We start from the raw sequence: 20,497 nt of genomic DNA on the forward strand, positions 1-20,497 counted from the left end.
CAAGTACCCATCGATCCACGAATGGGTTAATAAATTGTGGCATATGTACACCATGGAATATTATGCAGCCTTAAAGAAAGATGGAGACTTTACCTCTTTCATGTTTACATGGATGGAGCTGGAACATATTCTTCTTAGTAAAGTATCTCAAGAATGGAAGAAAAAGTACCCAATGTACTCAGCTCTACTATGAAACTAATTTAGGATTTTCTCATGAAAGCTATAACCCAGTTACAACCTAAGAAAAGGGGGAAGGGGAGAGGGAGGGGAGGGAGGGGGATGGTGGATAGAGGGAAGGGGATTGGTGGTATTACACCAGCCCTGCATCTTACAAGGGTATATGTGAAACTTGGTAAACGGTCTGTGAAGCTAGTGAATGATGCCCCATGATCATATCAATGTACATAGCTATGATTTAATGAAAAATTAAAAAAAAATAAAAATCAGTAATATTGTTCTATAGCCAGCATAATATAGCATAAGTTTGACCCATGTCTCTGGTCTCTACAGTTCTAGAAATGAGAGGAAACTTTCTATATATAAATCTTTCCAAGACCAACTTAAAAGAGACATGAACAAACAATACCCCTTTCATTGTTTGTGGTATAGTAAAGAGAATAGTATTCCTTCACATCATTAATTTGTAGATGAATGGGGGAAACAAAGCAGCATTGTTACCACTACCTTCAGCTTACAGTTTTCTTCTTTGGACTTGGAGTTTTGCAGTTACTAAAGTTGGCCTACTCAAAATCTTGTTATATGAGAAAAGTTAATTATCCTTTATCCAGCTGTTATATCCACTCATGAGTTTTTGGCTCAGACTTTGTTCCCTAGCTCTGCTTATGACTTGATGTTTTTGTAGCTAGAAGTTCCAAGTAGAAATTGCCCTGTGACTTTCATAAACACGCTAAAGCAACCACAAGGTGAGTGTTTTGCCACTTCATCAAGCAAAAACCTTGTACTGATGAACTTCTTTTGTTTAATTGTTGAAGAGCTCTGGCAAAATAATTGTTTCTGTAGTTCTGACATTTTTTTCTTAGGAACCCGTGATTAGGTGCTAGGTAAGATGGTCCTGTTTGAGGACTAATCTGAATGAAATGAGAAATTTTTAACTCTCCACGCATAAATAAGCAGGAATTAAGTAACCATTTATTTTAAATGGTTTGCTTCATATGAAGTGGAATAATTTTAGTATAACTACTTTACATGTATCTTGTCACAAATGATAAAATACTTCACACCCACCTCATCGGATCAAAAAGATGTATGTGTATAATTTTGCTGTACTCAACATTACGTTATTACTATTTAATTAGCAAACTTGGTTTTTAGCAAGTTGCAGGAACTTAGTAAACTTTAAGTGTTTACTAACTGTAGGCCTTTTAAGTTTTCTTTGATCTGATTATAGGCCCCTAAGTTCAGGGCCTATAATGTTGGATTCCTGTGTGAAATCTTCCTGGATCCTCCTTGTAGAATTAAAAATCAGGGACTTACATTTTAAAAAATGCATAGTATAGGAATATTTTTAACATCATTATCCACTTATTGAATTTTTAAATTTCAATTAAAAAATTAAACTTTTTTAATTTTTAGTATTTAACAACATTTTTAAATTCAGATTTTGCTAGAGGCATATTTTGAATATTCTGAATATTAGAGTAGAATAGTTTCTTTCAGACATAAAGTAAATTTTCTTATTGGCTAGTTTTTTCTTACCTAGTAGCCTTTAGTTTATAATGAAAGGTTCTCAGTGTTTACATTAATATTTTATAAAATTACTAAGGCTGTAGGATAAATGACATGTATTTCATCTCATTACTGTAAAGTAGTTAACTTTTTACTAATCTATGTCTTACACAAATAACATTAATTTAAAGGCGAATAACTAGTTTTCTTAGGTTCAGAAGATATTTCTGACACATGACCTTATAAAATACGTGCAACCTTTTTCTCAAAGTTGTATTTTCATGTTAAATTCCTATAAGAAGTATAATCTAACATATATTTATTAAATAGTGTATATTATGCATTGCAAGACAAAGGCCATATAAGTATCCAGCTTACCTTTTAGAGGTAGGAGATAGAGAAAAGTAATTTACAATATAATTATTAATATAATTTATAATACAGTTAATAATTTATGCTATAATTTTTTGTTTATAATATGAAAAGGAAACAAGGAGAGTGATGACTGTAGACTCAGGAAGAAGAGCCCCTGCTCTGGCTCCACTTTGACACCGTGTGGGCTGCACCTCCCTGCGGCTGAGAAGTTTACAGCACTTAGGGCTGTGTGCAGTTAGTGCGTTCAGATCTCTGGGACTTCACTTTCTCTCCTTCTGTAGCTCTGAGTCTACTTCTGTAGCCTGCACAAGACTGACACAGGTCCGTGCTCTCAAAAGCAGACTTCCGCAAGGGGTGGGGGCAGTAAGTTTGAGGAATGCAGCTTGGATATGGAAGGAGGAGTGTCCGGAGATGTCTCATGCTGTACTCCCTGAGAAGCAGGATGGAACTAGGAACGTGAAGGCAGGAGGGCAAACTTGGAATGTGGGTCCTGAACAGATGTTTTCTGTGCTGCCATGTTCTGTTACAGATAGTATTACCTTGAAGGTCACTTTAGACTAGATGGTCAGATAATGTTTGTATGAGGAGATATGATTGGATTTCAAGTCCAAGGTATTCTAGGTATTTCAGGTAGTATAACTAAGTAGTATAAGTATATAAAGATTCAAACTCAACAATACAAATGCTTAGTGTGCATAAAGAGTAAAAAGAGGCTCTCAAAGAGCAAGTAAGGTGAGAATAAAGATCTTCAGGAACCAGATCATGCTGTAAAAAAGAGTGGATTTTATTTTAAGACCAAGGGGACACTGTTGGACGGTAGTGTTTTTGTTGTTATTGTTGTTGTTTGTTTGTTTTATTGTTGGGGATTCATCAAAAGTACAAAGAACCAGGTTACATTGATTGCATTTGTTAGGTAACGTCCCTCTTATAATTGTGTCCTGCCCCCAAAAGGTGTGTCACATACCATGACCCCTCCACCTCTCTCTCGCCTTCCCTCTCTTTGCTCTTCCCTTTCCCCACCCCTGGACGGTAGTTTTTGTTTTTTTTGAGACATAAGCTCTTGCTCTGCTGGAGGGCAGTGGTATGGTCATAGCTGTTTGCAGACTTGAACTCCTAGGCTCAAATGATCCGAGTAGTTGGGACTATAGGCATGTGCCACCATTCCTGGCTTGTTGGGGGGTTTAATAAGAGATTGTCAGGTTCTTATATAACTACATTTTAAAAAAATCACAATTCTCTTTTCATGTTTAGAATATATTTAAGGGGAGGATGGAAGGAGAAAGTCTATACTTTGCTCTCATTTTAATGAATAGTTGTGTCACTAACATTATTTGTTAAACTTAATTTATCAGCAAAAGGGATAAAACTATGACATAGTATTTATAAATGATTAATGTTTCTTATAGGAGTTTGATAGACCAAATTGAACCTGAATTTTTTTTCCAGCTGCTATTTTTAGTTCCTCAGTTGGTAGTACCTGGAAGGGTATGTAACAGCAATTTTTCACTATGTGGTTGCCCCTGCTTCCAGGCTTGGAGGGTATGATTGTTGGTACTGAGAGCTTTAGTCAAGAAAAATGAGATGTTCTAGAGTTGAGATGAATGAAAGTGAGGTAGAAAATATTAGTATATGTACAGAAAATTTATTATACAGACTTTTGTCTAATAGTATCCTATAATAAGTAATTCTTTATATAAGAATTTATGTTCTTATAAATTCAATTTCAATTGAGTAAATATGAATTAAAAACAATGACAATTAAAATACTTTCTTGAATAACAGACTAAAAGTAAGTGCTATATACACAGAACTATTTTAGGTAGCTTGTGTGTGATGAAACATTTTCTAACGTGATATGTTTCCTAAGTAAGAGCCATTTGGGAGGATTATTTGGAATTAATTTATAGACTATTTAAACAAATATTCAATTGCTAGACACTTCTCAAATGAATTCCAGACAGGCAGACTGCTTTATATACTTGTCAATAAGATTATTTTCCCTTTAAAGTAACCTCGATAAATTTAATGACAAAGTGGATCAAATTTTGAATAATCCTTGGATTCCAAAACTATGCTGTGGCTGAGATGCTGAGCAGAGCAGATGTGCTGCACAGGCTGAGCAGGTAATGAAGCAGGCTGACTGAACCCTGTGTGTGGAAGTGCAGAGAGCAATTGTTTCTCAGCATGAATAGGAGAAAAATTATAATCTCTGAGAACCATTTTATATTATGTATTGTGGCATCTTGTTAATTATTCCTTCTAAGTATGGTATTTTGGTCTTGTACATTCAAAATAAAAGCTCCAAAATACCATGTTGTCAGTATGTTCAGAAATTTATCTGCTTCAGGTATTAAATCTTTGACCTAATAGAGATTGTTTTAAAGTCCATATATAAATTTCACCTTTTTAAAAAACTGTAATATTGGGTGGCGCCTATGGCTCAACAGAGTAGGGTGCCGGCCCCATATGCTGGAGGTGGGAGGTTCAAACCTAGCCCTGGCCAAAAACTGCAAAAAACAAACTGTAATATTACACTGGATGCTTACTGTCATAATTTGATCATGGGGTGGACAAAACTTATATTTCCAGTATTTCTCGTAACTAAATTCTCAGGTTGTAGCTACATTCCGTTGGATTTTGCTTAGAAACATATTGTATTACTATATTAGTGATACAGTAATACAATTAGTGAGTTGTCCTACATCTGTTTGAGGTAGAAGTACTTACCAAAATAATTATTTAAAAATGAAAATGTTGAATTAAAAATATAACTTCTTCACTCATTATGAAGAAAGATCTCTTTTTATGTGAATTTTGAATGTTGGCTTCCCATACATAGTGGTAGAATAAGATCATCCTTTAGTATTCTTAGAAGTATTTTCCTTAGGTATGCTTTCTTCCTGGCAATGAATATGAAGCAAAGTAAAATATTAATTTAAGTCACACTCTTAATCACTCTGGCTTACCTGCTTGCGACTGAATTTCAAGTATGTCCTTATACCCTATAAAGCTTTTTGAAAGGATAACTTTAGGAAGACATGTACAATCATCCCAAAGAGACTTGGCAGGGCCTGACTGGCATGGTGAGGAATGACCATCTGCACCGTGTGGATCAGTCCCTGCAGCCTGGGCAGACGTGGCTGTTTGTCTAAAGACAGGTGCACAAAGGAGATGCTGATGCTTTGCTTTTTTGTTTACGTTATTTGAAATGGCTACATTTTTTAGGCAAAATTAATTCTGAGATTTAAGTTTTAACATTTTTAAGCTGCAACTAGGTTTTATTTCCATTATTTGTATCGCTTATACCAACTCTATACCTATTTGTATAAAAATATAAGATTTATAAAACATGTTTTTTCATGAAAGTAGATGATAATTTGTTGAAAATTATCTTGTAGAAGATAATTTGTTCAAACCTTATTTAACTTAATTTTGTTGATACCTGATTTTTAAATGATATCTTTATATTTTATAGAAAATTTGGTACAGATTTACTGTGGGGAAATGGAATATTTGTCATTTATCTAGTGGAAATAACTGGTGTGAAGATTGGAATATGAGTTTTTTAACCTCTTGTGATTGTTATTTATCTTTTTATATGTGTGTTTCAATTAAGTGGTTCTTTTTTAAATTAAATCATAGCTGCGTACATTAATGCAATCATGGTGTACAATGTGCTGATTTTATATACAATTTGAAATATTTTCATCAAACTGGTTACATAGCCTTCATGGCATTTTCTTAGTTATTGTGTTAAGACATTTATATTCTACATTTAGTAAATTTCACATGTACCTTTATGAGTCATTTTTTAAGGTTACAGATTGTGTAAAGGTTAGACAAAATTACTTCGTGATTCTGCCAGCTATATAAAGAGATTTTACTTGATTTCAACTGGAAGGTTTTATTGTGATTCTGTTTTTCCAACACAGTAATTATAAATGTGCAAAATTACAATAAATCCAATGAATGAAGAGCAATCTATAATTGATTTGCATAGCTGTCATTTCAAAGTACATCAATCATAAGTAAAAACTTTTATTAGAACTAGAACTTTAAACTTGAAATAGAATGTATAAACTATTATGTTTCATTTAATTAAAATGGAAAATTACGTGATAATCTCTGAACTTGAAAGAGTCATATGCACTGCTTTAAATAAATTACCTTATATTAAGATAGTGTATAATTTGTTAGGAAGGACACAAGCTTCAGAGTCAGACACATATGGGTTCAAACACTGTTTCTGCCATTTACTGGCAGAGTCACCTATTTCTCACAACCTCAAAGCTCTGTCTTGATGGTCCCACCACCACCTGCTAGTTCACTGATTGGCTGGGAAGACTCATCTTAACATAACATTATACTTAAGGCTAAGATTTATTATAGTGCAAAGGATTTTCACAGGAGCAGTAAAGGCTAGGTCAAAAAGACTTTCTTGCCCTTTTTATGCAGAAATTGTATGGGCATGTCTTTCTGTCTGCCAATTTCAGGGGCATGTGTGATGTCATTGCTCAGGAAATCCCGTTTGTGTTTTGGAGTCCAAAGTTCTTACAGAAAGCTGATCATATGCCTGATACATGACCAGCCACGGTGAGGACCCCAAACCAGGCACCAGGTGTATTGCATGAATCTTCATGTTTGCTTTAAACATGCTAACAACCTAGTTCACCTTGACCCTCCACGTTAGGCATGTGGACTGACATTATTAAGTAACTTCTGAACATTCCAAGAGTTTAGTTCTCGATTTCACCAAGCGTCCCCAAGACCTGTAAACATAGGCAGAAACTAAGTGAAATAGGCCTACTATGCTGACACTTCCCTCACAGAGTTATTGTGAAAGTTAAACCAGATCAGACTATTCCAGAAACCACATCATTATTTCTTTCCTATCCTAATTAACCTCACCATCTCAGATGTCTGCTGAATTGAGTTTCTAGGGTATACAAAATAATTCACTGGAGCATAAGGAGAAAATAGTAGAACTCTGTTTATTAGATTTGCTTTTGGCCACATCTTTGAGATTTCCCTCATCTGAGAATGTCTTTATTTTCTACTCATTCTTGCACGATAGTTTTATCACACTTAGTATTTGCAGTTGACACTTCCTTTGTTTCAACACTTGAAAAATACTGTGCCACTTCCTTCTGAACTCCATGGCTTCAGAGGGGAAAGTGGCTGTCGTTTGAAGTGATGTTGCGCTAGATGTAACGTGTCATTTCTCTCTGGCTGCTTTCAAGTCTGTTTGTTTTTCATTCTCAGACTTTGATGGTGATGCGTTTGAGGATCTGTCAGCTTCTTACATTTGTGGGTTTGTGTCTGTCACCGAATTTGCTGAGTCTTTATTCCTTTGAATATCTTTCATCTCTCCACTTTCTCTTCTCATTCTAGCTCTGATGATACAATATTAGATCTTTTATTATTGCCCCGACGAGTTTCTAAGGCTCTGTTCATTTTCCCCCTGATGTATTTTCTGTGCTGTTCAGATGAATAAATTCCATTGATCTGTCCTCAAGTTCACTGGATCGCTCTTATCTTCACTTTACTGTTGGGCATTCACTGAGTTTATTAATTTCTGTTTGCTGTTTTTTATTTCTATAATTTTTTGTTTTTTGTAATTTCTATTCCTGTGGCTGAAACAATCTGTGTTTTCGTTTCTTCCCAAGGGAATTTGTAAGTAATTATTGTGTATTTTTGTGGCTTCTTTAAAATCCCCCATAATCACAGCATTGGATTCATCTCAGCACTGGTTGTCTTTTCTCATTCAGACTGATTTTTCTAGTCTTGATGTAATAGGTGATTTTTTATTGTCCCCTAAACATTTAACTCTGTTATGTTAGGAGACTCTGAGTCCTATTTAAATCTTTTATTTTTGCTTTCAGTCACCTTATTTAAGTTTAACATGCAAGTTCTGGTCTATTTTAATAGGCTGTGGTTTCAGTGACAACATAATTTTTAGTCTTTGTGGTGTTACTTTGTGTTGCTGGTTTATTTGGTGCACTGGTATTCCAACTTGCCCCTTTTAGTACTGATGGAGGAGATTGCTCAGCCTGGGCTGCCAGTTGTTTCATGGGGGAAGGATGTCTTGGTTGTTTGGTAGAATTCCCCTGCCTCTGGGAACAGAGAACACTCACTGGGCTGGGTGCATATCATGGTGGCACTGTCTCTATTAACTAGCCATGGCACCCTATTGTCTCTGACAAGGGATAGGAGTCTCAGGTCCATGGGGACAAAGAGACTTCCCAGATTGGACTGTATTTTATGGTAGTGTTTCCCTTGCCAGTGTATCCTAGTGGCTTTGGTGTATCTCGATTAGGGAGTGAGGTATCAGCCCACAGGCAGGAGGAGGCTTCTTAGGCTTAGTTGCTTGTTGGGTTGGGTTCTTCTTGCTGGTGCTTCTTGGCCATCCCAGTGTTTCTCGGCTGGGCAGTCTTTGGCCAGTTGGGAAAGAGAGCAATACTCTTGGCTGCTAATTGCTAGCTGGGCTCCTGGTCAGTCCTCTTGCAAGTCTGCTGGGCTCACAGCATGTGGTTGAGGGCTCCCCTTTCCTCCTGGGCAGGAATAAACCTCTGTGGATGCTTTCTGTTGTGAGCTGGGGAGTCAAGCCCCTTCTGTGGTGGTGGGGTGTGAAACATCCTGCTGCTGTTCTGTCCCCCATTTCTGGCATCCCCAACTGGTTTGCCTTCTTCATACCATCTCTGAGAGTTGGTTGCCTCTTGCATTATTTCCCGGGTTTATATTTGTAATTCTTCTCTTCTGTGGAAAGGAACAGAGAGAATTATGTTTACACAGGTTATCCAGTGACCTTATCATTTTAATTTCTGTTTTTGTAGATACTGAATAATATATATTACATATTTGTGTGAGAGAACAGTGCTCATCCTTTTAAAATAATTAAAAAATTACACAACACAGAGTGTTTGAAGATCCCTGCTGTCTAAGATTAAGTGAATACTTGATTGCTTGGCTAAGCTCTCCGTGGTCTATTTAGAAAGTACGTTTCTGGTTTTTCACCTGCTTCCCTTTAAGAACTGTTTGCCACCGTATTATATCCTCTCTGTCTGAAAGATTCCACTTACTTCTATACTTTTCCCAAAGTTATTTTTTCCTTTTGGTGTATGAGGATCAAATCCATGTTCAAGGTTTTATCTTAAATACCACCTATTCCCTAAAGCTTTTTATGACCTTTCTACCACAATATGGCTTCTTTTTCCTTTGAACTTCCTTATCATCTGTTACATTACTCTTGCAACACTTGAAGTAACATTTTGAACAAAGTGCACTCTAAAAGTTTATTTTTAACTCATTTGTTTGGAGATGTACTTTGCTAGGGGAGCAGTGCTAGCAATGATATTTGGTCTCTTAAATTTTATTTATAATGTATCCCATGTATGGATCATAACCTCCATTTTACAAAGGCCTAAGGGAACATGTCCGTATGCACTGAGCTATTCTGTCTTAAAATTCCAGGTTTGTATCACCAGCCTCTTACCTTTCCCTCACGTGTAGGTATAACATTGTACTACAGGAGTGGTGGCTCCTGTGGCCTGTGGCAGAGAAACTGGTGCATGGTAGACTGGGAGAAAGTTTGTTGGCAGGGAAATAGAAAAACGAGTCTTTTAGTTTGGAGAGACATCAGAAGGGAACTGTTATTAGTAGAATGATGCACTCTCCATACATAGGTAAAAGAGACACAGCCTTTCCTCCCCAATCCCCTAGTCCACCCCTGCACATGGGCACACTCTCCTTGTGCCTCATTTCTCCACCCACAGCTTCCACAAAATACTGTCATTTTCCTCCCAAGGGCCCCAGGGAGCAGCATAGGTTATCTTCTTTCCACAGCCCCAGATAGCAGACAACCTAAAGCAATAACTTCATAGTTTTCTTAATTGGGTAGCTTTTAGGAAGTACATTTCTTTTGAGTAATGTCAGAAACCTTTGAGCCTCTTCCATGAAGCCATTGTGACCATCTTGATAATACTGACCACTTGTATCTCAGTGTCCAGCCCTATTCTGTGCAGACTCCTCTCCTAGCCTGTACTCTTTATATGCTTACATTAAAGCCCTTGAGAACAAGAACCATGTTTAATTTAACCTTGAAATCATGTACCTTTGACTTTCTAGCACAGCCCAGCCCACATGTGCTATATATACAGTAAGGTGTATTTGGAGCTAAGCTCTACACTGTCACTCAGCTTCCATTCTTTGCCCAGTGTGTTATTTCACTGTTTTTGTTGTCTTACAGTAAGTTGGCACTGTCTGGTATATTCTAGGATTGCTTTTTGTACTTGTTTGTTATAATGTGCCTCCAAGTGATTTCTGGAGAAATATTTTCCTGATAGTGTCTTTTGACTGTGGAGAACCCATCCATGTACTCCATATGGGATGCACCCAGACTCGCCTTCGCTGATGTCTTCAGGAGTCCTCCTCACATGTAGAATTCTGTGGACATTTCATCGTTTTACTGTTATGGCAGGAGCAGGGTTGGTTTAACAGTATTTCAGGTTTATATTTCTACCTTTTATTCTTTTCACCAGTTAGCCAGTTAGCCATACTACTTTTTTTTATAGAAATATATTTTATTTGCTGTAAGCTTGTACTTACTAATACACTGCCAATATTGTAGCTATTTATTATTGCTGTTGTTATTATCAATAACATTATGCAATAGCACTTTACAATTTACAAGGCATGTCTTGTATCTTTTTATTTGCTTCCTTTTCAGAAAAAGAAAAAAAGATGACTCAAGTTATTTGCAATTCTGGGGCTAGAATGAAAGGTGTTTGAGGCTGTAAGCTATAATGCATTTATTGAATAAACTTTAAAATTTCCATTAAACCAATTTGTATAAGTTACATTTGCTTTCTCCATGATAATACTCATTGTGATACATCTGACTGTAAGGAAGATTGATATGTAAAAATTTTAATACAGGAATGAGTTTGGAAATTACCTAATGGTTTAATTATGAATTTCAATCCCAATTGCACTTGAGAAATACTTTTCCTTTAATTTACTTTGTGAGGTATTTTAATATTCTAAACATTTTATGTTTCAGCATCTCTTTTTATCTTTGTTCATATTAATTAGTTAACTTTGAAAGTCACAGGTTTTTCTGAACAATGAGAAATAAGTTTGAATTAGCAAATAGAATTTTCCTGGTATTCTGCTAATAATATGGTGCTAAAACTGGATTAACTGTTAAGAGAACTTCTAATCCTCTTTGTTGCTTTCTTTAAATTTTGATTCTTTTCAACTTTGAAATTCTTTTTCTAAAATGTGATAAATAACTCTGGCTAATTGAATTCATGTCTTACCACTTATTTTAGTAAAAATTATTTATATTTTCCTAAAAGTATATGATTTATAAAATTTATCACATTCATCATAAATGTAATTTCATATTTGAAGCCAAATTCCATCATTCCTCTTAAGAAAATTAATTATTTGAGATATGAGAATATTGAATTTAATTAGAAAATTTCACTTTGTAGGCAACTTTTCAGTATCCTGAATATTTAAACAATTCAGTTTGAAACAATAATGCCTTCAGAAGATTTTTTTATGAGACATTGAAAGAATTTTTAGCATTATCTATAATTGTAGTTTTTACTTCATATATGCCAAAACCTTTAGCTGTATATTTAGAAATATATATCAAGTGCATTCTTAGGAATTTTTAAAATAAATTTGAAAGCCATTTTATGCTAGTAGTATTAAGTTTAGTTAAAGAGTATGGAACTCTGATAGTAGTAATACTGCTAAAGAATATTGGAGGACTTTGTTCTTCCAAGTGATGAACCTCTATTAATTGAGGGTAAATTCCAGACCCATAGTTATATGTCAAAAACCTCATGCCTAGATGTACAGAAAGCATAGGTATATACCACAAGATACTGTATAACAGGTTCAGGATGAGTTCAGTAAAAAGAAAACTAAGTATAGAGTAAATTAAGATTTTTTTTTCTTTTTTTTAAGACAGAGTCTCACTTTCTACACCTCAGTAGAGTGCTTGCTATAGCATCATAGCTCACAGCAACCTCAAATTCTTGGACCCAAGCAATTCTCTTGCCTCAGTCTCCCGAGTAGCTGGGATTACAGGTGCCTGCCACAACACCCAGCTATTTTTAGAGATGAGGGTCTCACTCTGGCTTAGGCTGATCTTGAACTGTGAGCTCAGGCAATCCACCCACCTCGGCCTATGAGAGTGCTAGGATTATAGGCGTGAGCTACCACGCCTGGCCCAAGTAAATTAAGATTTATTGTATAAATTATATAAATATATGTTTAGCCTACCACCATTCATATTGTTATTATTTAGCTTACTTAAATTAAAATTGCCCATTGCTGCTTTTCTTTATTAAATTAGATGTAATTGGTGTTACCTTTGAAATTTATATAGCTCTCTCTCTGAGTAGTTTGGCCCCACCACACAAATATGTGAGAGGCCTGGAGTAAATGTAGAAAGGGGAGTGAAATTTATACCCTGGTAAAGACAGGATTTGGTGGGCGGCACCTGTGGCTCAGTGAGTAGGGTGCCGTCCCCATACACCAAGGGTGGCAGGTTCAGACCCGGCCCTGGCCAAACTGCAACAAAAAAGAAAATGACAACAAAAAAATAGCCAGGCGTTGTGGCAGGCGCCTGTAGTCCCAGCTACTTAGGAGGCTGAGGCAAGAGAATCACCTAAGGCCAAGAGCTGGAGGTTGCTATGAGCTGTGATGCCACAGCACTCTACCGAGGGCAACATTCTGTCTCTAAAAAGAAAGACAGGATTTGGTAAGAACAAGAGGGACAGGAAGGTCTGTTAAAGAAAGTTAAATTAGGATTCTCAGTCTTCAGAAAGATCAGGATACATATATGATAAAGGGGCCATCAGGACACCTCCTTTGGGCCTTTCAGTGTACTCTGGCCACCTTTGCATTAGAGGTATCTTCACCTTTGGCCTTTTTACTAGGTCCACAGAAAGCTTCTCTGCCCATGCCTGCCCCAAGAATTTGCCAGGAATTAACACTCCTTCTCTAGCAGCCCCTTAACTAATGATACCCAGGAGTTTTTATATAAATACCCATGGGGTGGGGGTGAGGGTATTTAAGTCTGAGACTGTGGCTTGTCTCATTTTCCAAAGTTTGCTTACTCAGGCGGCTGGCTTAATAGCTTTCTTCACTACTGTTTCCGCTTCCCTACTTCCTTACTTCTGATCCTTGCACTTCCCAAATTAACTGCTATGTGCATTTGAATCCTTGTCTCGGGTCTGCTTGTGAGAGAACTCAAACTAAGACGGGCCAGAAGCTCCATCACATCCAGGAATTATTAGAACTCAACCAACTTCCCAGAAGGGCAGTGAGTCCATCTCATTCCTTCTTTCTTCTTCTCAGTTTCACTTGCAAGTTGATTAATAATAATGAGCATTGTTTACTTAGACCATTGGGAGGTACCTTGTAGTTTTTTGAGTTCATAAGGCCACCAAGATCTTCAGTTCAACCCATTTCTTCCAATAGTTACCAAGGTACATAATTTCTGTCTTCTGAAAGTCTCTAAAATAAATCCATTCCTTTACTTTTTTATTAATACTATTTTAACAAAGAAGACTGCAGAGGCAAAAAGGAGGGCTTTATTTTCTAAAAGGAAACATTGTGCAGATTAGGGAGACACAGCCTTAACAAAAGGGGACTTGAAGAGTAGGTTGGCACAAAAAAAAAAAAAAAAGTAGGTTGGCAAGTTAGTGGTCATATGGCAAAACACACAGGGCAGGGGAAGGCGGGAGTCTGAGGAGTGAGGAACGGTCTGACCTGTACGCCCCAAATCACCAATCTCCCTTCATTGGCTGGGTCCCAGTGATCTGTGAATTGGCACCAGGTGGTCTATTGGTGGGCATCTGTGGAATATTTAGCTGCAGTTGTTTCCAGAAACTATTCTTTGACTTGGTTGCAGAAACACATGTTTTGCAATACTTTCCAAGGACACAAAGAGCAGCATGAGAGCTCCTTACCCATCAATGGCGTCTTGGTTCTGCTTTTAACTTTTCAGTCACAGGGAGTCCCTTTTGTCTGTCCTTTGGGGCATAATCTAACATTACATTAGCTCATGACTTCATTGTAGGGACAAAGAGAATTTTCTTTCTTTTTTCAATGTTCAAACCTAAGTCTTGAAATGAATTGACAAATAGATTAACAAGGAAAAAAGGCATACAAATTTATTAACATGGTGGACATAGGATTCCTGAGGTTCAAAGAAGAGAGAGGTGACTGAGGTTTTCATAGCATCCTAAGGTTAAAGAAAGAATAGGGAATGAGGCTTCCTGCAGAAGATGGCATCACAGGTTTCAGGAAAGTGAAAAGAAAGAAAGCATGGCAAGCAAAGCTGTCTGGTTACGCAGAATAAAAATCTCAGGTAGAATCTCAGAGTTGCTCTCAGAAAGTATAGATGGTAGCCTGTGGTGAAGCTGTCAGACATTTACACATGTCAGAACTTGAGTCTCTTTTCCCTGTGAGTTTATCTTTCCTAGATGCAGGTAAGGAAGATAAGGGAGACCTCAGAGAAAGCTGTTCGCATCCTCTGTTCACAATATAGATTTCCTCTACAGACAAAAATCTCCCCTTAAAAGGACAGCTTTTCATAGCTATTTCTATGTTTTTAACCCTCTGAAAAGCCATCTCCAAATATGCCAAAGAAATATATTTGGGGGTGGCTTAGTTTGGTTTCCTACATCATCATCAGTTACTGTGTCAATTAGTTAGTTTCATTTGCTTACCTTCTGTTCAAGAGTGTGAGAATGAGTAGTCCGGGCGGCGCCTGTGGCTCAGGTGGTAAGGCGCCGGCCCCATATACCGAGGGTGGCGGGTTCAAACCCGGCCCTGGCTGAACTGCAACCAAAAAATAGCCGGGCATTGTGGCGGGCGCCTGTAGTCCCAGCTACTCAGGAGGCTGAGGCAAGAGAATCGCTTAAGCCCAGGAGTTGGAGGTTGCTGTGAGCTGTGTGATGCCACGGCAATCTACCGAGGGCCATAAAGTGAGACTCTGTCTCTACAAAAAAAAAAAAAAAGAATGAGTAGTCCATGAAACATTCGATATCCAGTAATAGGATTATTTACCAGTGTCAGAGGAATTTTTGATACAAATATTTGATGCTGCAAAAGCATAAACAGTGCTATACTCATTAAAGAGAAGTAAGATATAGAAAATAATTACCTTTATGTTTTTATTTTTTATATTCCAGTCTCTTTACCCACTTGTAATGGTCTGTCGATTTTTTTTTTAGTGTAGCACAAATATCTGCATATTATTAAAGCAATATTTATGGAATTTCTATTTACTATCAGTCCTAAGTTCCTAAACACCATTATTATGATAAGCTGCATATATGAAGAATATGTATGGTTTAATTTTCATCATTATGAAGCAGTGTTTGAAAAATTTAGCCAGGTACAGTGGTGAGTGCCTATAGTTCTTGCTGTAGGCATTCTCTGGGTTACTAATGAAATACGTTCTGTAGGTTTATTAAGTTGAATTTGTATGTAAGCTGGAACAGGTACACTTACCTATTACCTGCAATAGCCTTAATAGCCTTCATCTGTACGTGTGCGGCTTATGTCTGCATATGGACAGTGCAGTTTGTACCTCAGTGACTGCCTGTACTTGGGAGGTCTGTCATTTAACTTGTAAGAAAAATTAAAATATCAGGTCTTAACATTAGCTCTACAGTAGCTGAATCATCTACTTATCATACTATTAGCAAGCTGTATCAAAATACAGCCTCCAGTAGAGTTGCCCATAAAAATACAAAAAGAAAATACCTTAATTACTGAATCTTTCCTCAGAAAAGTGGGTAACTGTATTATTTAAAAGCTCAATGCAAACTCTGTCTTCCTCATCACTAAATATTTTAGTGATTAAAATATTTAGTTGCCTAAAGTCATGATTCTCAACTGTGAGTAGCAGTGTTTAGTAAAGGTTTGTGGAATGAGAATATGACTACATAGCTGGATGGATGATAACTGTCGGGGAAAGGGATTGGGTTTGATATCTCTGCAGTCCTTTTCGATTCCAGTTTCTCTGGTCCTTTTTTTCCAATAGAGCAGAGGAGTACGTGATGGAGCTTCAGTGAATGATGGTGTGCCTCACTTAGACAATTACTCAGAGTTAAAGAAATCCAAGAGTGTAGGAAGGTTTTACAGATAATACTGGGCTGGGGTACCTGAGAAACTCATTGTTTTAACAATGAAAAGAAAGTCTCTTTTGTATTTAAATTTGCTAATATGTAGTATCTATTAATATTAAATATGTCTTATTCTTTAGCTTACTTAACTTTTAAATTAGAATTGTCCATTGCTATCTTCGGAGTCATGTTGAGGGGCCAGGTGCCAGCCAGACCCCTAAATGAGCCCTGGTCACCCCTTGCTGCTGAGCCCTGAGAGTCCCCTTGAGGAACTTCGGATTTGAGGAGTGCCCCTGCAATGGGGCAGCCTGGCTGAGACACTGTGATTTTAAATTAAATTAAATCTTTGTGTTTTTGCTCTGCAAAAAAAAAAAAGAATTGTCCATTGCTGCTTTTCTTTATTAAAGTATGTATAACTTGTGTTACTTTTGAAATTTAAGCAAATTTGTCTGTGTATTTAAGGGGTAGTTTGTATTCTGCAGTATTTCCTAGCCCAATTATGAAGGCTGAAGGATATACAGGACAAGAATGCAAATAAACCTGATATATACTATACCCATGACTGAGTGATATTGCCATCGCAACCATTTTTAAAAATTGTACTTAAAACTACCCATGGGAAAAATCATGAGCTATACTTCCAGTAGTGGCTTCTGATTGGGGCGTAGACAATTAGAGAGTTAGAGAATAAGTTCAAATTCTGAGAGGTAATAAGCTAAAATCAATCTTATTGCCATAGAGATGGTTGGAAGGAGGTGTGTTGCTGAAGATTTTGCAAGGTGTGCCTTAGGCAGTATTCCCATATCTCCTAGCCCAAGTTGACTCAAACCCATATATATATATTCTTTTGCTTGAGATAAATCAATTCTCAGAGCTGCTTTCTGCGGTGATCTTCTAATTCTATAATTCAACCAAAAATCATTTTGGAATCTATATTTGATGTAATAGTCATAGGTCTAAATGTGACTTGAGACCTGTGAAGTTTTTCACCTCTAGGGTGGCCCTAGTTTGACATGAATTGGCTTTTTGGAATGATAGCATTCATTTATCATGTATTGTGGATGAATGTACAGGCAGGCCCTGGGCTACAAACATCCAACTGACATGTGACTCACACTTAACGAGTAGGGGTATTACAGGTAATAGGTAAATGTACCTGTTCCAACCTACATACAAATTCAACTTAATAACAAACCTATCTTGTTTGTAACCCCAGGACTGCCCATATGAAATAAAAACTGCATGGCATTTATTTAGGTTATAAGCACATGCTTGGGCATTTCCAAGATGGCCGTATCATTTTGCATTCTCTCCATTAATGTATGGGGGCTCCAGTTGCTGCTCATCTTCACAACCTCATGGTATTTCTAATCACTTTTAGTATTCTAATGGTGGTGCAATGCCGTATTACTGTGGTTTGTATGGCTCTGACTACTAAAGATATTAGGCATCTTCTGCTGTGCTTGTTGTCTGTCTGTCCATCTTATTTTGTTATGTTTATTTTACGTCATTTCCTGAATATAGGTCTTTTTTTTTTTTTTTTTTTGTAGAGACAGAGTCTCACTTTATGGCCCTCGGTACAGTGCCGTGGCCTCACACAGCTCACAGCAACCTCCAACTCCTGGGCTTAAGCGATTCTCTTGCCTCAGCCTCCCAAGTAGCTGGGACTACAGGCGCCCGCCACAACGCCCGGCTATTTTTTGGTTGCAGTTTGGCCGGGGCTGGGCTTGAACCCACCACCCTCGGTATATGGGGCCGGCGCCCTACCCACTGAGCCACAGGCGCCGCCCAAATGTAGGTCATTTTTGTTATTGAGGTATGAGTTGTCTGTATGTTCTTGGTATTATGTTTTTAATCAAAAATACACTATTGTAAGAATGATCTCCCAGGTTGCAATTTGTCTATTCATTTTTAAAATGATGGACTTGGAAGAACAAAATTTTTTTAGGAAGTCCAATTTTCATTTCATTCTTTTTTTTTTTTTTCTTAAGAGACAGAGTCTCACTTTGTCACCCTCAGTAGAGTGCTGTGGCCTCACAGCTCACAGCAACCTCCAGCTCTTTGGGCTTAGGCTATTTTCTTGCCTCAGCCTCCCGAGTAGCTAGGACTCGGATGAATGCACAAGCAGGCCCCAGACTACAAATACAAGGTCCTAGGCGCCCGCCACAACACCCAGCTATTTTTTTTGTTGTTGCAGTTTGCCCGGGGCCAGGCCACAGGTGCCGCCCTTCATTTCATTTTCTTATATTTAGTGCTTTTGTACATGTCTAAAGAAATCTTTGCTTACTTATTTGGTTGTGAAGATATTCTGCTATGTTTTCTTCCAGAACCTTTATAGCTTTCACTTTATATTTAGATGGAAAGACTATATGTATACATGTAAATTATTGTATTTTTAAAAATCTGGTGTTATCCATAGTTAAGGTGGATTTTCAAGATGTCTGATTACTTGAAGTCATACTGTAATTCATAATTACATTTCAATATGTCTTTGTCATGGGGGAAAACTACATTGTAGCATTAATAAAAAACCTAAATCATGAATGAAATATACTACTCCAGGAATTGATTCCTCCTCCTTCTCCTTCTTCTTACTATTTTTCTCCTTTTCTTCTTCTCTATCTCTTTCCCCTTTCTTCTCTGTCTCCCTTTTTTTCTACTTTGTTCCTTTTTTCTTTCTCCATTTAATTTTTCTGTTACTATTATTGTATTATATGGTTTAATAGTTGAGTTGTTCATCATACTTTCAAGATTTGGAGAAAATGATTCTGCGTTTTGTATGGAATTGGAAAAAACCCCGTATAGCTAAGGCAGTTCTTAGTAATAAAAATAAAGCTGGGGCATCAGCATACCAGATTTTAGTCTGTACTACAAAGCCATAGTGGTCAAGACAGCATGGTACTGGCACAAAAACAGAGACATAGACACTTGGAATCGAATTGAAAACCAAGAAATGAAACTAACATCTTACAACCACCTAATCTTCGATAAACCAAACAAGAACATACCTTGGGGGAAAGACTCCCTATTCAATAAATGGTGTTGGGAGAACTGGATGTCTACATGTAAAAGACTGAAACTGGACCCACACCTTTCCCCACTCACAAAAATTGATTCAAAATGGATAAAGAACTTAAATTTAAGGCATGAAATAATAAAAATCCTCAAAGAAAGCATAGGAAAAACACTGGAAGATATGGCCTCGGGAAAGACTTCATGAAGAAGACTGCCATGGCAATTGCAACAACAACAAAAATAAACAAATGGGGCTTCATTAAACTGAAAAGTTTCTGTACAGCTAAGAAGACAACAACCAAAGCAAAGAGACAAGCTACACAATGGGAAAGGATATTTGCATATTTTCAATCAGACAAAAGCTTGATAACTAGGATCTATAGAGAACTCAAATTAATCCACATGAAAAAAGCCAACAATCCCATATGTCAATGGGCAAGAGACATGAATAGAACCTTCTTTAAAGGTGACAGACGAATGGCTAACAAACACATGAAAAAATGTTCATCATCTCTATATATTAGAGAAATGCAAATCAAAACAACCTTGAGATATCATCTAACCCCAGTGAGAATGGCCCACATCACAAAATCTCAAAACTGCAGATGCTGGCATGGGTGTGGAGAGAAGGGAACACTTTTACACTGCTGGTGGGACTGCAAACTAGTACAACCTTTCTGGAAGGAAGTATGGAGAAACCTCAAAGCACTCAAGCTAGACCTCCCATTTGATCCTGCAATCCCATTACTGGGCTTCTACCCAGAAGGAAAAAAATCCTTTTATCATAAGGACACTTGTACTAGACTGTTTATTGCATCTCAATTTACAATCGCCAAAATGTGGAAACAGCCTAAATGCCCACCAACACAGGAATGGATTAATAAGCTGTGGTATATGTATACCGTGGAATACTATTCAGCCATTAAAAAAAATGGAGACTTTACATCCTTGGTATTAACCTGGATGGAAGTGGAAGACATTATTCTTAGTAAAGCATCATAAGAATGGAGAAGCATGAATCCTATGTACTCAATTTTGATATGAGGACAATTAATGACAATTAAGGTTATGGGGGGGAGGAAAAGCAGAAAGAGGGATGGAGGGAGGGGGCTGGGGCCTTGGTGTGTGTCACACTTTATAGGGGCAAGACATGATTGCAAGAGGGATGTTACCTAACAATTGCAATCAGTGTAACTTGGCTTATTGTACCCTCAATGAATCCCCAACAATAAAAAAAAAAAAAAAAGAAAGAAAGGAAAAAAAAA

The 20,497-nt window shown here is 37.2% G+C and overlaps 1 protein-coding gene across 3 annotated transcripts in view; it reads left to right on the forward strand.

The window, feature by feature from the left end:
* The window catches only part of FER (FER tyrosine kinase), a 392,818-nt gene that overhangs the window by 235,366 nt on the left and 136,955 nt on the right, over positions 1 to 20,497 (forward strand). The gene's annotated exons all lie outside the window — the stretch shown is intronic.

This window comes from Nycticebus coucang, chromosome 17 (assembly GCF_027406575.1).
Source record: "Nycticebus coucang isolate mNycCou1 chromosome 17, mNycCou1.pri, whole genome shotgun sequence".
Lineage (NCBI taxonomy): Eukaryota > Metazoa > Chordata > Mammalia > Primates > Lorisidae > Nycticebus > Nycticebus coucang.